The sequence below is a fragment of the Microcebus murinus genome, chromosome 5 (genome assembly GCF_040939455.1).
Source record: "Microcebus murinus isolate Inina chromosome 5, M.murinus_Inina_mat1.0, whole genome shotgun sequence".
NCBI classification, from domain to species: Eukaryota; Metazoa; Chordata; class Mammalia; order Primates; family Cheirogaleidae; genus Microcebus; species Microcebus murinus.
This window is the reverse complement of record NC_134108.1, coordinates 55,507,621-55,526,022: the sequence shown is the minus strand read 5'-3', so window position 1 is coordinate 55,526,022 and position 18,402 is coordinate 55,507,621. Positions and strand designations below refer to the sequence as shown.

The following is an 18,402-nucleotide window of genomic DNA, read 5'->3' as shown; positions in this document are numbered from 1 at the left end:
GGCTCTTTTCTCATTATGTATTTGTTTGGTAGATTGCTACAAAGTTTACTCTTTTATTTTCCTTGATGTTCAAGGGTTAAAAACTACAAAAAGCAGTGATATTTTTCAAGTATGTATTTCTGTCAATTTTATTGGAGATACATTTTAAAGGAGATATTATTTTTGTCACTAAATATAAAGAATCAAAGAGGGACATATAATCTTATTAGAGAGAGATGTCTGTCTTAATTAAATTCACTGGTATTGAGTGATTTAACATCTTGAGATTGTTGGTCTTAATTTGTAAATTGGAACAGGATTTCCCAACAATGAATTTCTTCTTCACTTTTGCAATGCTAATTTCCTAATCAACAGAGAGAATGAGTGATACAACCTCTAAATTTTGCGATAAAAGTTTCCTAAGGTAGGGTTAGGTACTTTTTATCTTTAGCCTAGAGATGAGACAATAGTATCTATATGAAAAAAAATGCATAGAATAAGATACTCTATAAAAAATAAAATAATAATGTTAAGCATATTGAAACAGAAATGAGAACATTTTTTTTAATCAAATAAGCCAGACATTCCTAATTGGTCAGGAAAGCATTGTTTCTAGACTTCTCATCTCTTTGAAATAATATCTTATCTCTTAAGTAACATAACATTGTATTTGATTTTGTGTTTTGTTACATTTAAGTTTCTTTTGACATTTTTCATAATATTAAAGTATATAATTATGGCTAAGGTAAGAACTCTACAAAGCAATAAAATTATTTTTCTTTTAAAAATAAATGTTCCAGAGAGAGGAACAGGTCACTTTCCAAAGGTGGAGAAAGACATTAAGGATGCCCAGGTGGTTCCCTTTTATTGGCCTGGTTGGGGGGCGGGCTTACAGGGGTGTGGCTATTAACAGATGATTGATAAGATTGTCAAGTGTTCTGCATTTTCCTGCAGTCCCTTCCCCTGATTAGGTCCCTGGCTTCGCCTCTAGGAACCACCCTCCTGGCCTGTATCTGCCACCTACAGATTTGGTCCCTGCCTAACACCATCATCAATAGACTATAGTTATGCAAGTATTATGCTGGGAAAATGTAATTAAAAGTAAATTCTCCTCCCAACCAGAAAAGGTAGAAGAAAAAGAAAACAATTTTATTCTTGCATAAACATTAAGCCAGAATATGATGGATATCACAGGCAATCTGTCAAGAGATTGCAAAGATGAAAGTAATCTCACACTTTCATGTAGACAAGCAAATCCAACTGTAGGGGACAAAGGAAAGCTTCCCCTTCACCCTCTGAAGGTTCACTGAAAAACCAACTCACAAAAGACAGATTAATTGGAGGAAAAGCATACAAAATTAATTAGCATGTACACAGGGAATATTACAGAATAACTCAACCCCCCAATGATACACAGAGGCTTATATACCATCTTGATGTTACAGAAAGAATGAGGGCTTGGATGATGGCAACACAGGTTGTGGGAGGTGGGGGGGAGATGAGGCTTGCCTAGCAAAGGTGGTCTTGTTATGTAAATGAAACCTCATAAGTAGCAGCCCTCAGAGAGAAAAAGTGGCAAATGTTTCTTTCAGACCTTTAAAATTGTCCAATTCTCAGTTAATCTTTCTCAGATCTGGACAAGGGAAAGCCTCAGAAAAAAACTGGCTGCATCAATGCAGATTTTCTATAGACGCAAATTTCCCCCATAAAAGAAAACTTTGCCAAACTACTTCTCTTTGCTGGCTATCTGACAGCCATCTCAAAATATGCCAAAGAAATATATTTCGAGGTGAAATATTTTTATTTCCTTCACATCCTAATACATATATGTTTTCAAGATAAACACTAACTGTTTCTCAAGTAGGAGGACTACACAGCACCATTTGTCACCCAGAGTTCATCCTTAATTCACTTGGTAGTTGATGTTGCCGTCTGTTTTCGAAGGAAAAATAAACTTCTGATATCTTTATGACTGGAAGTAGTTTTGCAACTTGGAGTGAGTACCCTTTAAAATTAGGCTCTTAATCTTCTACAGAAATTGAGATAGGTCCTCTTTATCTCTCTTGATGATTACATTTCAAAAAGATACTTTCCTTGGGCCCAGAGAAAGGCATTCCTGGTCCTAAAGCCAGGGGCAAGAGGCTTAATTAGATTTTAAAAGAGTTACATGCATTTCAAAGAGAGAGAGAGAAAGGACTTAGAATTGCAAGGTTTTTAAGTACCTATTCTAAGAAAAGGGTAAGTGCAGGGATATCTCTCCCTTTACTTTCAACTGGTAAAATTAAACCTCTTAATTTAATTAACATTTGCCTTTACAGTTGCAAGTGCTTGTTATTTGAGAAACAGCTGGTTTATCACCTTCTCCTCCATCCCTCCTTCTTGAGAATACCCTCAATGTACAGGTTTTGGTCTGCTCTCTCACATTCATTAAGATCTAACCAGGGATAGTTCTTGGTGGCTCAATATGATGACACAACCTCAGAAGAATATTAGGAGAAAGTGGATTCCTAGGGTATTGAGTATTGTTAGTCCTTGAAAAAAGACATTCTTCCTGAAACCACTGTCACCTACAACCCCCTCTGCATACACAGGAGGGTTCCACAATATGGTGTACTCTAAATATTTGGTAAGGCAGAGGTGAGTTAAAATCCTGATTCTTCTAGTATGTATTAATAGTTGTATTTGTATAAGCACTTTGCCTTAAATTCTTTGAGGCTTAGGTTTTTCAAACACAAAATAGAGATAATAATATCATATTAATAATTAGGAACAATGTATATGAATTTCCTAATACTATGCTTGACATGCAGGAGATAATAGAGATATAACTAATAAGTCCAAACTTTGTGTCTTCTTATTTAGTTTACCTTTCTATTCTAGTATTTATGAGTATTCATGTTCAACTAAAACATAAAACATAGACACTATTACAATGAGAAAGATGGATTATAGTGTTATTGTTATTAATTTTGATTTTAATCATAGTCAATTAAATCAGTGTTAAGTTTTAATAGCAGAGTTTATTAATTGGATCCTTTGGTGTTCCAAATATATTAGTGCTTTCCTATCTAAGTGACCTATGTCTTGTGAATGGCAGTTTTATATTAGAATTAATTAAACATAGGGTACATTGGTAGAGAATAAAATTCACTATTAGATTAGCAATAGGCAAAATAAATGGGGGAAAATGATGTTATAGCAACAGCAAACCTGGGGCATTCATTAATTTTCAAAATTCCCTTTAATATTTTTAAAACCTCAAAATAGTCATTATAAAAAAATGAAAACATCTTTGGATCTCTTTGTACTTATTTTATAGTTTGGTATTATAATAAATTTGAATTACATATGAGACTGAAAGTGAAGTAATTTATTTTCCTTGCTTAAGTCTTTAAAAATCTTCTCATTTTTGTAATTAGCCTAATGCTATAATTAATCCAGCATTTTCAAATACATTTAAAAAATGAAATTCACATGAAAAAATTTTAGTGGCTACATTGCAAAATATTAATAATATATGTCTTACTACAGAGGAAGTAAAGGAATAAACAATCTATTTTGTGTTTCTTTTGTATACCAATCACTTGCTCTTTTTAACACTTGAACTCTAAGAGGTTTTTCCTTTGGGCTGATCATCTTTTGAGTTTTTATGATGACTGGTGGCTTGGGCCATTCTATGTGAAGATTTTGGTCAGCTATGAAAGGTTGATAATTAGCCTGGTTCAGTGGATCACGCCTGTAATCCCAGCACTTTGGGAGGCTGCGGCAGGAGGAATGTTTAAGCATATGAGTTTAAGGCTGCCGTAAGATATGATGGTGACATTGAACTCCAGCCTGGGTGACAGAGTGAGACCCTGCCTCTTTAAAAAAAAAATGATAATTTTCTTGAGTAATCAGACTAATTAGAATCTAAATTAGGACACTATGTCACCATACCAGTTCACTGCATCCATGATCCTCTGTATTGTAGTGTATACCTGGTGGCATGCAGCTGCTTCAGATATACTGAAAACAACTGGGAGATATAAATAATAACAGTGCTAAAAGTGTTCAGCATTCAATAATATTTATTGAAAGAATGAAACAAATATTCCACAACAAATGTTAAACTCAAGCACCATGCTCCTTAGAGACTATGGCTACATATATTCCAAATGCTTTTTATTTTTATATTGTCTTCCAAGAGCTCCAATGAAAGTGTCTATTCAAGGACCAAGTAAAGAAATAAACAATGCCATACCTTCCTCTTCAAAATTAAAACATTATAACTTTTTATATAATATTTTATAAAATATTTTATCATATTTTTCATTCTTAAAAGCAAGTTTAGCTATGGAGCCTGAAAGAGTAGAGATAAGTATACAGAAACTTGCTAATGCAACCATTGCATTAAGTTAGACATAAATTTTACTTGTAGCTTTGGGTCATATGTTCCTTATAGCTAATAACTCATTTATGGGCTCATGAGACAACTGCTTTATGTTATTCATAAAGCCAGCTAGAATTATTCATTAGCATGAGGGAAAACACCTAAGCTGCAATAAGCTAGCACATATTATTATGGGACTACTTAAAGTGACAAGGGCAGTTAAATTACTTTCAAATCTCTGGTGATGTTTGCCTTGGTGTTAGAAAACCTCAGGAAGATTTATGCTTATAGACATCCATGCATAAGCTAATAAGGCAAGGCACAAAGTCTCTATATGTGCAAGTTAAAAATGGAACTCAGGTCTGTCTTCATTTTCTAGTTTTCCACCAACCCACGTAGCTCAAACCTTTGCCAGTTCATTATGTCTTTATTATGTACTTCCTGCCTTTGATTTCTTCTTTATGAATCCATCTATACATTATAGTCAGATTTTAATTTAATCACTAATATTTTCTCAAAGCTTTCCCACTGAAAGCATTACATAGGTACTGAAAGATTAAAGTATATAATTTCAAGCACTCATGTTGACCTTTAATTTCTTTCTCCCGTTGGTTGGGTGCAGTTCTCAGCTCTCCGTTTTTGTCACCTATTCAAAGTCCATCTCCAGGGTTCTGTGTTGGAGGCCTGCTCCAATATCCTGGTCCCTTTACTGCTCTAAGGAGCCTACTTTTTTGGACACCAGTAGAACTACTACTTCTCATACTTAATCAGACACTCCTTATTACTTGAAATTCTTTGTCCTTTTATCATTCCCATGGTATAAACCCCAGCTGGAGGCAATTTTTCAGATTTTTCTTAAGCCAGTGATCTGGTGGGGATTCTCTGACCTAATATCATAATGATGATAAAATATTTGAAGAAATACTGTGCACTTGTGCACTCATGCCCTGCAGATCAATAATTACTTCTTAACTGTGCAAATTTGAGACTTTTTCTGTCTCAGTCTCTCTCTCTCTCTCTCTCTCTCTCTCCCTCTCTCTCTCTACTGCGTAGGCTTGAGAAAGTTAGATATTCTGTCTTGATGTCATTTCTATTATATGTACAATGGGAATAATGATACTCACCTTATTAAATGATGGTGTGGATTAAATGTCAATGTCTGAAAAAGGAACAGCACTGTAGTCTTATTTAACTTAGTCACATCAATGTGACATCAGGGATGAGATATAGATGGAGGAGACACAGAGTAGGGGAGGACAATTACAATTACGTTTATTATATATATATGATAATTACTATTACTATTATTGTATCGAAAGAGGTGCCAATTTTTTTAATGTTGCTTTATTGTGGCTATTAAACACAAGCTAGTTGAGCTAGTTTACAGGATGACTATTGAACCATGATTATACTATATTTAGAACAAATAATTGATTATATTAATATATGTGCTATAATGTTATCAGAGAAAAGGAGTATTTTTAAAAATATTCACACCTAAATACTAAGAGATTTTTAAAGCCACATTATCTGACCCCTTACCTCATTAGAATTGTTTCAATTAAACTTTGAGAGGTTTTTTAAAGGATAAACATTTAAATATAAAGTTTAACTCTTTTAGAGGTGCTAAAGAACATTACAACTTGGTTGTTCAAAGAGATTTGTGTTTTAAAATCATTAACCATTTGGGGTTGCTGAAAGGGTGCATTGGGCAATAAATGTGTGGTTTTCTTAAATTATGTTCCCTTTTGTAACTTCAAATACTGAAATTTAAAAAGCAAATAAAAACTTGATCATTTAATGGATTTAAAAAAAAACAGAATGAGAAAGAAATTCTGTTTCAGTTTGTAAAAATCTATGGTAAAGTGGGAAGTCTGTTGGAATCTAATTTACTCTTATGTTACATTATTTTTAAGAAGACCCATGATGCATAGTTTTCCAGCTGTCTGAATGTTTCCCAGCATGCTGTCTTGGCATTGTAATTAGCGTTTAACATTATCAAGCCATTTATGACTTAAAGCTGCAGTCCCCAGGGTCCCTAGCTGCAGTCCCCAGGGTCCCTAACCCCTGTGGCTGCAGACTAGTACTGGTCTCTGGCCTGTTAGGAACCAGACTGCACAGCAGGAGGTGAGTGGCAGGTCAGGGAGGGAAGCCTCATCTGAATTCATAGCTGCTCTCCATTGCCCTGTCACTCATCATCTCCCCATCCCCTGTCTCATCCATGGAAAAATTGTCTTCTATGAAACCAGGCCCTAGTGCCAAAATGTTGGGGACCACTGCCTTAGAGGACCTCACTACACTATGTTTTTGCCTCCAACTTGCTTTTTTATTATATACTAGGAAGAAAGTAAAATATTTGTTTTTTAGGGCACTTAAAAAGGCTCCAGGTATTATTCCAAAATTGGAAAGACTAAATCAAAAAACAGTTTCTTCTAAATAAAAATGAACTTGCACCTCCACAGCTTTCAATTTTGATAGCATGTTGTTTAATTTGACATTCTAGTTGAGGCACTCTAGCACTTCTGGTAAAAACAAACAAACAAAAAACCACCACCACCAAGAACAAAAGAAAACCTTTACATAGTAGTAATATTATTATTACTTTTTAAAAAAATTTTAGCAAAAATAACTAAAATCAGTGGTGCAAAGTTACTTATAGTTTTCTATGACCCCAAAGTGACAACTGTTAACATGTTTATTAACTTTGCTTCAAGTGTCTCTTTTAATGCAAAAGTTATAAAATATTACAATGTTGAAATCTTAATCACCATAAATTTTCTTAATTTAGTTATTTTCCAAATCATAAAAGATAAAATTACATTTTCCTCCTCTCTCTCCAGATGTAACCAATATCTTAAGTTTGGTATTCTCCTAGTCCATTTTGTATAAATTTTTCAATAGTATTCTGTAATAGCAATGTATCATTTTCATTTCACCACTCTTCTACTGATAGACATTCTGCAATGTTATGCTATACAAACAACACTGTTATGAAGATGCTTGTCTTATCACCTGGAGCACCTATGCAAGACTTTCTCTTAAGGGAAATACTGAGAAGAATTGTTGGTCAGCGCCCATGTATTTTTTTCAGTTTCATTAGACATTGAAAATATTGTTCTCTAAATTGTTTTACCAATTTACATGGGTATAAGAGGTTCTGTTACTCTATAAAATTGGTAATACCTGAAATTCTCGCCATTTGAATTTGATCAAATAGTCTGGTGACTAACGGAATCAAGCTGCTTTAATTTTCTATTCCCTGATTATCAGCCCCTTTTTCCCTTCACATGTATAGACTTTTGAGTTTTCTTTTCATTGAATTTCCTATTTATTTCATCTTTTCTTATTGATGCAGAGCGATTTGTTATATTTTGCAAATGTTTATGATACATATATTTCTCCCACTTACTTATGGTTTTCCTTTATGGTTTGTGATGTTTTTGTGCCTAGTTGGAGAAATTCTTCCTTAACTAGAGCTCTTAAAGATATTCTCCTATTATTTAAAATCTTAAAGTTTTTGTTTTCCAAATTTAGTTCTTTCATTCACCTGCAATATGTTCTTTAAGTAAGTCCACACTGATTGGACTTCAACTTAAGTAGAAGCCTGAATTTCTTTCACACCCTTCATGAAGCTAGATGCCTAAATACTCAAAGCTACAGGATATTTGCAAATAACTTCTCTTCTTTGTAAAAAAAGCAACCTGGAAAGCAAGTGATTTTTACCTCAGAGAAAAATCCTGTGATTATTATCTCAGACATTAAAGATATCAGGAATTAGGAAAACTCGTGACATTTTTAAAAAGTGCTAATATAGTTATTTTTAACCGAACATTTTTCTCAAAGTGGATTTAAGCAGCAAGCTGTCAAAAGTGAAAACAAACTGCTAAATAGTTCAGAGACAAGGATATTAAGAAAGTGAATTCAGAAACATAGGATATCACATACCAGTGTAATTCTAAGTACTATATTAGATTATAATTCATTTGAAAATTTCCCCATGTAAATCCTCAACACCCATACATTGAATGTCTATTCTGGGAAAGTTACTATTCAACTACAACATTAATATAATAATATCTCTTAAATATAATGTCATTTTATTTAAAAAATAAGGTATGTTAAGTGTTAAATTCTTCTTTCAATACTAGTGCAATGAAGAATTTCTCCTCCTTTATGTAGTTCCACAGTAACATTGAGATTTGTTTTAGAAATATTTATGTGTTTTTAAAGTTTAAAAATGATTTTAAAACATCTTTTTTCTGTTTTTTTCTATGATGTACTTTCAGGATATTTTAAAAGAAAGTATTTCCCTGATAACAATCTTTGATAATTTGCTATGAATTGCAATAATTAAAAAAATAGAACGAATGATTATTTTGTTTTCCAATTATAAATTATTGAATAAATATCCCTCATGTATACTAAGTTCTTCAAATATGATTTCTAATATTACCAGAAAAAAAGTAGTACATGGACATAATTTGAAGATTAAGAGAAAGTAAAATACTAAGTTAATATTATAGAGTCCTATACACTTCTGTACATCCTATACATAATTTTGTCCCTACAAAACAGTAAGCAACTACTTAGTCTCGCAAATCAAGGTGTTGAAACTTTTTCTTAACATAGGAAAGGCTTCTTAATAAAAAAAAAAGTTTTTCCTAGCTTCTTTAATGAACAAAGGAAAACAGATTGGAATGGAGAAGGCTTGAAGTTGGGAATTTGATGACTCAAAGAAAATATTATGTAGAAATGAAAGTAGGAATATAAATTAAGAATATGAGAATTCTGGAAGGAAATATGTTCAAAATCAAGGATTATTTGAAGTCAATAATAATTGTATGTTTGATTCAGAGAATGACTTTACAGTGGCACTACTGAAGCAGTGGCCTAAAAAATTGTTTTTCTGTGGTATATGGAACATCTCTGTGTTATTAAATAATAAATGCTGTTTTGTACCTATTATTACCAGAAAAATAGAATAAATATAACTAAAAATAGATATGAACAAAGATGGCTTTTTAAAGATGATATTTTCTTTAGACTACAGAGCAAATTTAAATAGGAATAAAACAAAGAAAAGACCTAAACAATTTAAAAAGTCAAAGAAAATAAAAATTAAAACCATAGCATGAAATTTCTTAAGACTGTGGGGAAAAAAATATAGCATCTCTTTGTTAACTGACACTGGATTTTTCTTGTACTTGAAATTGTATGAAGTTTTTTTTTCAGAGTAAATATGAATAATGGAAATAACATGGTTGATAAAATAAGATATTCTTCACGATATCCCTAAAGGGAAGGATAATTCAGCATTATTAATTCAGCATTTTTGTGACACTCACATTTTTAGGCACTGAAGATATAAAGAAATACAAAAATCTTAGGTAAGGTAGACACTGAATAATTTTTTATACTAGTAATGAAACAATGGAAATATTCACAAAATATTTTGAGAAACCCAAGGGGCATATATCTAATCCTATCTGGGAGGAAAAAGGATTGGGAAGGCCTTTATACTTGAATTAAAAGAAATAACAGGTGCTTTTTTTTTTTTTTTTTTTTTTTTAAGACAGAGTCTTACTCTGTTGCCCTGGCTAGAGTGCCATGGCATAAGCCTAGTTCACAGCAATCTCAAACTCCTGTGATCCTCAAGTGATCCTCCTGCCTCAGCCTGCCGGGTAGCTGGGACTACAGGCATGAGCCACCATGCCTGGCTAATTTTTTCTATTTTTAGTTGTTTGGCTAATTTATTTGTATTTATAGTAAAGGTGGGGTCTCGCTCTTGCTCACGCTGGTCTTGAACTCCTGAGCTCAAACAATCCTCCAGCCTCAGCCTCCCAGAGTGCTAGGATTACAGACATGAGCCACTGTGCCCGGCCTAAAAATATTCCTTTAATGTCACATTGTGCTTTTCACTGCATACATTTTCAAGATCCTTTCCCAGTTAGAATATAAGCTCTGGGAGGGCAGGAACTATATGTATAGGACTTAGCATGATGCCCAACACATAATAAATAATGAGTTTTTGCTAAATACATAAATCCTATTTTTCCATTCCGGCCAATTAGGCCAACTCTACTTACAAAACTACTTATAACTGGTAATATATCTCAAATGAAATTTCCCAAGCATTGTATTCTAACATTAACATGCATGCCTTCTCTGTTCTAGGTAGATGTGAGTGTCTATTTGGGCAGGGGTGATTTGATGTCCTTCATGGTATCCCCCCAACACTTGCCACAAGGCTTCACACATAGTGTAGAAGATGGTCAGTAAATGTCTATATAATAAATAGATGGATATAAATTGTCCACCTAGCTTCATCTTTCCACAATACTGGAGTGCAAATAACTTTACATTGTACTTTTGATTACTTTAAACCACAGCTATAATATCACAGATTCCTTCTGAAAAAAAACAAAATCCAGTAAGATTATTGAACTTCTTAGTATTTCAAATTTCAAAGTAGATAAATGAGTCATAGCTAAGGAATAATAGATGAAGGCGTTCTGGAACACACAATAGTACAAATGTAGACACATAGAAAAAGTCATTTTTAAATGTCTCTTAAGCAGATATATCATAGGACAGTTTATGACATGAGATAATGTGAGGGTGTGTATTATGAAAAACAAAGCAGGGCACTTAACGGTTTTCTCCTTAAATCTCTCCAAATAAACATACACAAAAGTCAGAATTGTCACAATTATATTGGTATGATTCAAAGGAGATTTGATTGTATATATACATTTTCAAAAGGTATCCTGTCTTAGGGTAAGAACAAAATAGAAATACAGAGTCCTGTATTCAGGACTGTCATCAAAGGACCATCAATACAAAAATAACAATTTTAGCATCAGCATGGTAAGAGAGTGGGTCATTCTGATCACTGACAGTTTATCTTTTAAGCACCTTAATATAATCTTTTTGGATCGACCATTTCTAGAATGCATTACATGTCCTCCAGTCTTTGAAACTGCGGTACAGTGAATAGAATCCAAACTCCAGTTGAAAGCTTTATATCTGTCTTGATGCTTTCACGATAATTTTATACTTCATATGAAATCACCAGGAATTTGAAATTCATGTCTATCAAATTTCTTATTCATGGTTGTACTTGAAATATTGCAAATATCTGCTCAGGAACCATCACTTTTACTCTCTTTCACCTCTTTCATGGGTTCAAATGGGCACACATTGAATTGTTCCCATTTCCATCCCCTTCAGACAGCTGTGGAAGTATTTCACCTTGTATCTCAGCTCGTTTGCTATTATCTTTTGTTTACTCCCAAATTCCTCACATGTATTTTGCTCACTTTCCTACACAAGTATTACATAGACTAGGTAATTTTTCTATTTTCAATGAACATTGAAATAATTTAAAAAACAGTATTTTTAAAGATATGTTGATAATAAGCTGATTTATGAGCTGAGTTTTAGAAAATGAAGAAAATATTGTTAAGCAGGTTTAAAGCAGGCATCAGTTGCTCAGAAGAGCTCCAAATGGCAGTGATTCCGTGGTGAAGGGCTCTCAGTTCTGGGTCTGAACCTTAGTTATGCACTTCCCCAAAGTTTATATGCATTTATTTAGGAATTATTGAACTAAGTGAACACAAGGAACTGATTTTTAGAGTGGACTATTTTAATGTCTGTGTAACAGGGACCATGGCTTCTCAGTCAGTCCTCTTAATTTTTGTTGATAGGTGCAATTTCAAGCCAATTTAGCTGGGTGTGGTGGCTCACACCTGTAATCTCAGAATTTTGGGAGTCTGAGGTGGGGGGATTGCTTGAGCCCAGGTGTTTGAGACCAGCCTGGGCAACAAAGCAAGACCCCATCACTACCCCCCGCCCCAAAAAAAAAAGAAGAAGAAGAAGAAGCCAATTTACAAATCAGTGGACAAGCGACAAAGGACAAAGCCAAGATCTCTTGTCCTGTATTCTAGTGGTATTTCTTTTTAAGTATTATTAATAATACTAAAGCCAGGCATTGAGAATCAGGGACAAAAATTCACACATATTATGTTTTCTTTAATTTTGCTAGGTAGACTATCATACATCTGCTCAGACAAAATAGAAATATCTCAGAGATGTTATATTACAATTGAATGGACTATGTTTTTTTTTTTTTTAAGATACAATTTCTTGATTAGATTGATAAGGGAATAGTCACACATCAGTCATCTATTTTTTTTTTTTTAAAGGTTCAAATTATTGGGTCCTTTCTGGGCTAGTGTTTTGGGATTCTTTTTTTTTTATTTCGGCATATTATGGGGGTACAAATTTTAAGGTTTCAAAAAGTGCCCCTCCCCCCTTCCCCCACAAGTCTGAGCTTCCAGTGTGACCATCTTCCTGATGGTGATAAGGGGCTGATAACTAGAATCTACTTAGAAATCACGAAAATCAGCAAGAAAAATCAAATAACCCTATTGAAAAGGGGGCAAAAGACTTGAACAAAAACTTTTCTAAAAAAGACAGAAGAATGGCCAACAAACATATGAAAAAATGCTCAATATCTCTAATCATCAGGGAAATGCAAATCAAAACCACAATGAGATATCACTTAACTCCAGTGAGAATGGCCTTTATCAAAAAGTCTCCAAACAGTCATCTATTTTTTGGTGAAAGTTTCTTTTCTAGCATCCAAATTTGCTCCTTTCTTTTTTCTCCTTGACTTCTTTTAGATTGGATGTATTTTCTTTTGACTCATTATTTTTCCCTCTATTAGTTTGAAGTTATAAACTTTATTTTTATTATTTTAGCGGCTTTTATGGAAATTTTAACCAGCAAACTTAATATGCTATTCATAATAAATATTTTATCCTTCTCCCAAACAGTATAAGGACCTTAGAAAACTTAAACTGATCAACTCCCTGCTGACATCTGTTGTAATTTTATTTATCATCTTATTCTTATTTAACATCACAAATAATTTATTAATACACTTTATATAATCATTTGCTCAGACTGCACATATTTAACTGACTTATTTGCTTTACTTCTCATTTATTATTTATTCCTTCTTATATCAGAGACATTCTTCTATAGGATTCTATTTTCTTCTAGAAATGCACACACACACACACACATATATATATATATACTGTAAGGATCTCAACTCGTGGGATCAACATTACAAATAAAACCATAATTTGAGTTATACATAAAATCTGAAGTTATTATTTGAGAAGTCAAAATTTAGAAAGAATAAATGGGAGAGTCTGTTAATTATGTAAATAGTAATATTTGGTTGAAACATGAAACTGTCATTTTTGTAAGTAAAAATGAAATATCAAGATTTCATATGATTTTACCTGCACATTTTTCCTTCTCATGATGCCATTAAAAAGTTTACAAAAGCTGTGAGCTATGATTGTGCCACTGTACTTTAGCCTGGGTGACAGAGTGAGACAATATCTCTTTAAAAAGTTTGCAAAAGATTTTCTTACCTGGTACATAAATATTTAACCTTAAAGATAAATCTAAAAAGAAACTCTAGATCCTGTTTTGCAAAGGTGATAATTGTGAAAGATTTCTTTCTGATATTTCACAAGCTTCCTTAAGACCTCAGTTCTAATTAGAAATGAGAACCAGTCTAAATGATTAAATTATAGTTTCCTCAAAACAAACAAACAAAAAACAAATTACACACCAAAAAACCTCATGCCTACAGCACTATTCATGGACCACTTACTCTGAAAGTGCCAGAGGCCTCTCACCATTGTTTAAACCTTGGCAAAGTTCAAACAGAGCTTATCAATGCACAGTGAGATTAATGTGCTCTACTCATTACCCCGGTGAGCCCCTTTGTTAAAACAGTCAATTTCTATGCAGTGTGTAAGGTTGTGCAGTGTAATTCCTGGATAACTGCCAGAACTAGCCATCATAACTAAATACCCAGCCTCCTTCTGTTTTCAAATCAATATGCCATTTTTTTGAATTATGATGAATCTTGTCGCCACCCAGTGTTTTTAGGTCTTTTCACAATTGTAAGTCAATGATGTGTTATTTCTATGTATATTTTATTATAGACAGACTCAATCTCATACATCTCTTTACATAAATTATTTATGTTATGGTTTTTCATAACAAATGAGACTGAATTTGCTTATTAAAACAAAATATGAAATATGAATACTACTATTAATACTAGTGTTCTAATAATGCTTTCATAATCTCTCTGTACAACCATGGTACACTTAATAAACAACCACAATTTTTTAAGGTAATTGGTGCAATATTACAGCTGCACACACACATGCACACACACATATATCTTTTTATACACTTACATATATAATGCATACAGTGTATATGTCTATGTGTGTGTATGTGCAAATAGATGTCTATGTATATATACAGTCAGCCCTCCATATCCTTGGATTTCACATCCATGGATTTAAGCAACCAAGGACTGAAAATATTGTGAGGGGGAAGGATGGTTGTGTCTGTACTGAACATGTACAGACTTTATTTCTTTGTCATTATACTCTAAACCAGTGGTCCCCAACCTTTTTTGACACCAGGGACCAGTTTCATGGAAGACAATTTTTCCACGGACTGGGGGATATGGGGGATGGTTTGGGGATGATTCAAGCACATTACATTTTTTTGTGCATTTTATTTCTATTACTATTACATTGTAAGATATAAGGAAATAATTATATAATTCCCCATAATGCAGAATCAGTGGAAGCCCTGAGCTTGTTTTCCTGTAACTAGGTGGTCCCATCTGGGGGTGATGGGAAATAGTGACATCCAAAGTATGTTGCTTATATCCAGTCTACTCTATAATCTTGTTTGGGTTGCTGTGACTGAAGAAAACCCCGCTTCACAAAGATAAGATGTTGGAAATGGAAGCAGGCTTTTCAGTACATTTTTGGCAATCTAAAGATATTTCACCTAGGCCGGGCGCTGTGGCTCACGCCTGTAATCCTAGCTCTTGGGAGGCCGAGGCGGGCGGATTGCTCAAGGTCAGGAGTTCGAAACCAGCCTGAGCAAGAGCGAGACCCCGTCTTTACTATAAATAGAAAGAAATTAATTGGCCAACTGATATATATATAAAAAAAAAAAAATTAGCCGGGCATGGTGGCGCATGCCTGTAGTCCCAGCTACCCGGGAGGCTGAGGCAGAAGGATCACTCGAGCCCAGGAGTTTGAGGTTGCTGTGAGCTAGGCTGACGCCACGGCACTCACTCTAGCCTGGGCAACAAAGCAAGACTCTGTCTCAAAAAAAAAAAAAGATATTTCACCTAGACTTTAATCCAGAATATATGGAGAATTGAAGTTATCTGAAACATACTTTTAAGACCACAGTCATTTGCGATCTCAAGCAGTTGATCCTCTTCCAGCACAAACAAAGTTGATTCGCTTGACTTATTCACAAATGAGTCATGGATCCATTCCTTTCTAAGAAGTTTAGAGGTCTTTTGTAGTTTAGAAGAAATGCTCAAATTCTTTTGAAAGCTGACATAGATGATCATGCACTAGCTGGGAGAAAGAAGGCCCAATCTCTTTCAAAATCTCTGTTAATGTTTGAAACATATCAAAAATCCCCCAAAATCAAGAAGAGAGAATACTCTCAAACTCATTCTACAAGGCCTATATCACCTTGATGCCAAAACTGGACAAAAGCACAACAAAAAAAGAAAACTGTAGGCCAATATTTCTGATGGACACAGATGCGAAAATCCTCAACAAAATACTACCAAACTGAATTCAACAAAACACTAAAAATATGATTTTCAAACACTAAAATTTCAAAACACTAAAAATATGATTATCAAATGGGATTCATCCCAGGGATGAAAGGGTCATTAAACATATGCAAATCAATCAATGTGGTACAGCATATTGATAGAGCGAAGAACAAAACCATATGATTATTTCAATTGATCCTGAAAAAGCATTTGATAAAATTCAGCATCACTTCATGATAAAGAGCTCTCAAAAAACTGGGTATAAAAGGAACTTACCTCAACATGATAAAAGCCATATAAGACAGATCCACAGATAGCATTATACTGAATGGGGAATAATTGAATGCCTTTCCTCTAAGATCTGAAATAAGACAAGAATGCCTACTTTCACCACTGTTATTCAACATAGTATGAGAAGTTCTAGCTAGAAAAATCAGACAAGAGAAAGAAATAAAGTGTATCCAAATTGAAAAGGAAGAAGTCAAATATTCCTTTTCTGCAGATGATGTCATCTTATATCTAGCCTAAAGGCTCCACCAAAAAACTATTAGACTGATAAGCAAATTCTGTAGAGTGTTAGGATACAAAATCAACATACAAAATCAGTAGCATTTCAACAGCAAACAATGCCAACAGTAAACAATCTGAAACAGAAACCAAGAAATTAATCTCATTTACAATAGCTGCAAATGAAATAAAATATGTAGGAATAAACTTAAGCAAAGAAGTGAAAGATCTCTATAATGAAAACTAAAACACTGACGAAAGAAATTGAAGAGGACATAAAAAAGGAAAAGACATTGCATCCCAGTTGATTGGAAGAATCAATATTGTTAAAATGACCATACTACCCAAAACACTTGCAGATTCAATGCTATCTCCAGCAAAATACCAATGACATTGTTTCACAGAAATAGAAAAAAATAATCCTAAAATGTATATGGAACCACAAAAGACCCACAATAGCCAAAGCCATCCTGAGCAAAAAAGAACAAAACTGGAGGAATAACATTATCCAACCTCAAATTATCCTACAGAGCTGTCATAAACCAAACAGCATATTATTGTCATAAACACAGGCACATAGACCAATGGAACAGAATAGAGAGCCCGAAATAAATTTACACATTTATAATGAACTTATCTTTGACAGAGGGGCCAAGAATATACAGTGGGGAAAGGACAGTCTCTTTAATAAATGGTGCTGGGAAAACTGGATATCCATAGGCAGAAGAATGAAACTAGGCCCTTATCTCATGCCAAATACAAAAATCAAATCAAAATGGAATGAAAACTTAAATCTAAAACCTGAAACTATGAAACTACTAAAAGAAAACTTTGAGGAAATACTTCAGGACATTGGTTTGGGCAAGGTCTTGTTGAGTGATACACCCAAAGCACAGGCAACCGAAGCAAAATTGGACAAATGGGATTACATCAAGCTAAAAAGCTTCTGCACAGCAAAGGAAGCAATCAACAAAGTGAAGAGACAACGCACCAAATGGGAGAAAATACTTACGAACTACTCATCTGACAGAGGATTAAAAACCAGACTATGTAAGGAACTCTAACAACTCAATATAAAAAACAATCAAATAATCTGATTAAAATATAGACAAAGGATCTGAATAGACATTTATCAAAAGAAGACATACAAATGGACAACAGTAGATGAAAAATGCTCAACATCATTAGTCATCAGAGAAATGCAAATCAAAACTACATGAGATATCTCAACTCAGTTAAAATAGTTTTTATCAAAGGCAGGCAATAATGAATGCTGATGAGGATGTGGAGAAGGGGGAACCCTTGTACACTGTTGATGGGAATGTAAATTAGTGGACTTACTATGGAGAACAATACGGAAGTTCCTCAAAGAAGAAAAAATAGAACTACCATATGACCTAGCAATTCCAATGCTGGATATATATCCAAAAGAAGGGAATTCAATATATTTAAAAGATATCTGCACTCCCATGTTTATTGCAGCATTATTCGCAATAACCAAGATTTGGATTCAACACATTTGTCTATCAGTGGATAAATGGAAAGAAATTGTGGTACATATACACATAATGGAATATTTTATAGCCACAAAAAAGAATCAAATCCTACCATTTGCAACAACATTGATTGAACTGGAGAATGTTATGTTAAGTGAAATAATCCAAGTGCAGAAAGACAAATGTTATGTGTTCTCACTCATATGTGGAAGCTAAATATTAAAAACAATTGATCTTATGGAGACAGAGTAGAATGATGGTTATCAGAGGTTGGAAAGGGTAGCAGGAAGGGGGTTACGCAATGGAGATGGTTAATGGGTACAAAATTGTAGTTAGGCAATTAGATAAAATGA

General features: G+C 33.7%; 1 protein-coding gene across 3 annotated transcripts in view; it reads left to right on the top strand.

Moving 5' to 3' along the window:
- Positions 1 to 18,402, top strand: part of GRIK2 (glutamate ionotropic receptor kainate type subunit 2) — a 616,372-nt gene that overhangs the window by 435,508 nt on the left and 162,462 nt on the right. The window lies entirely within an intron of this gene.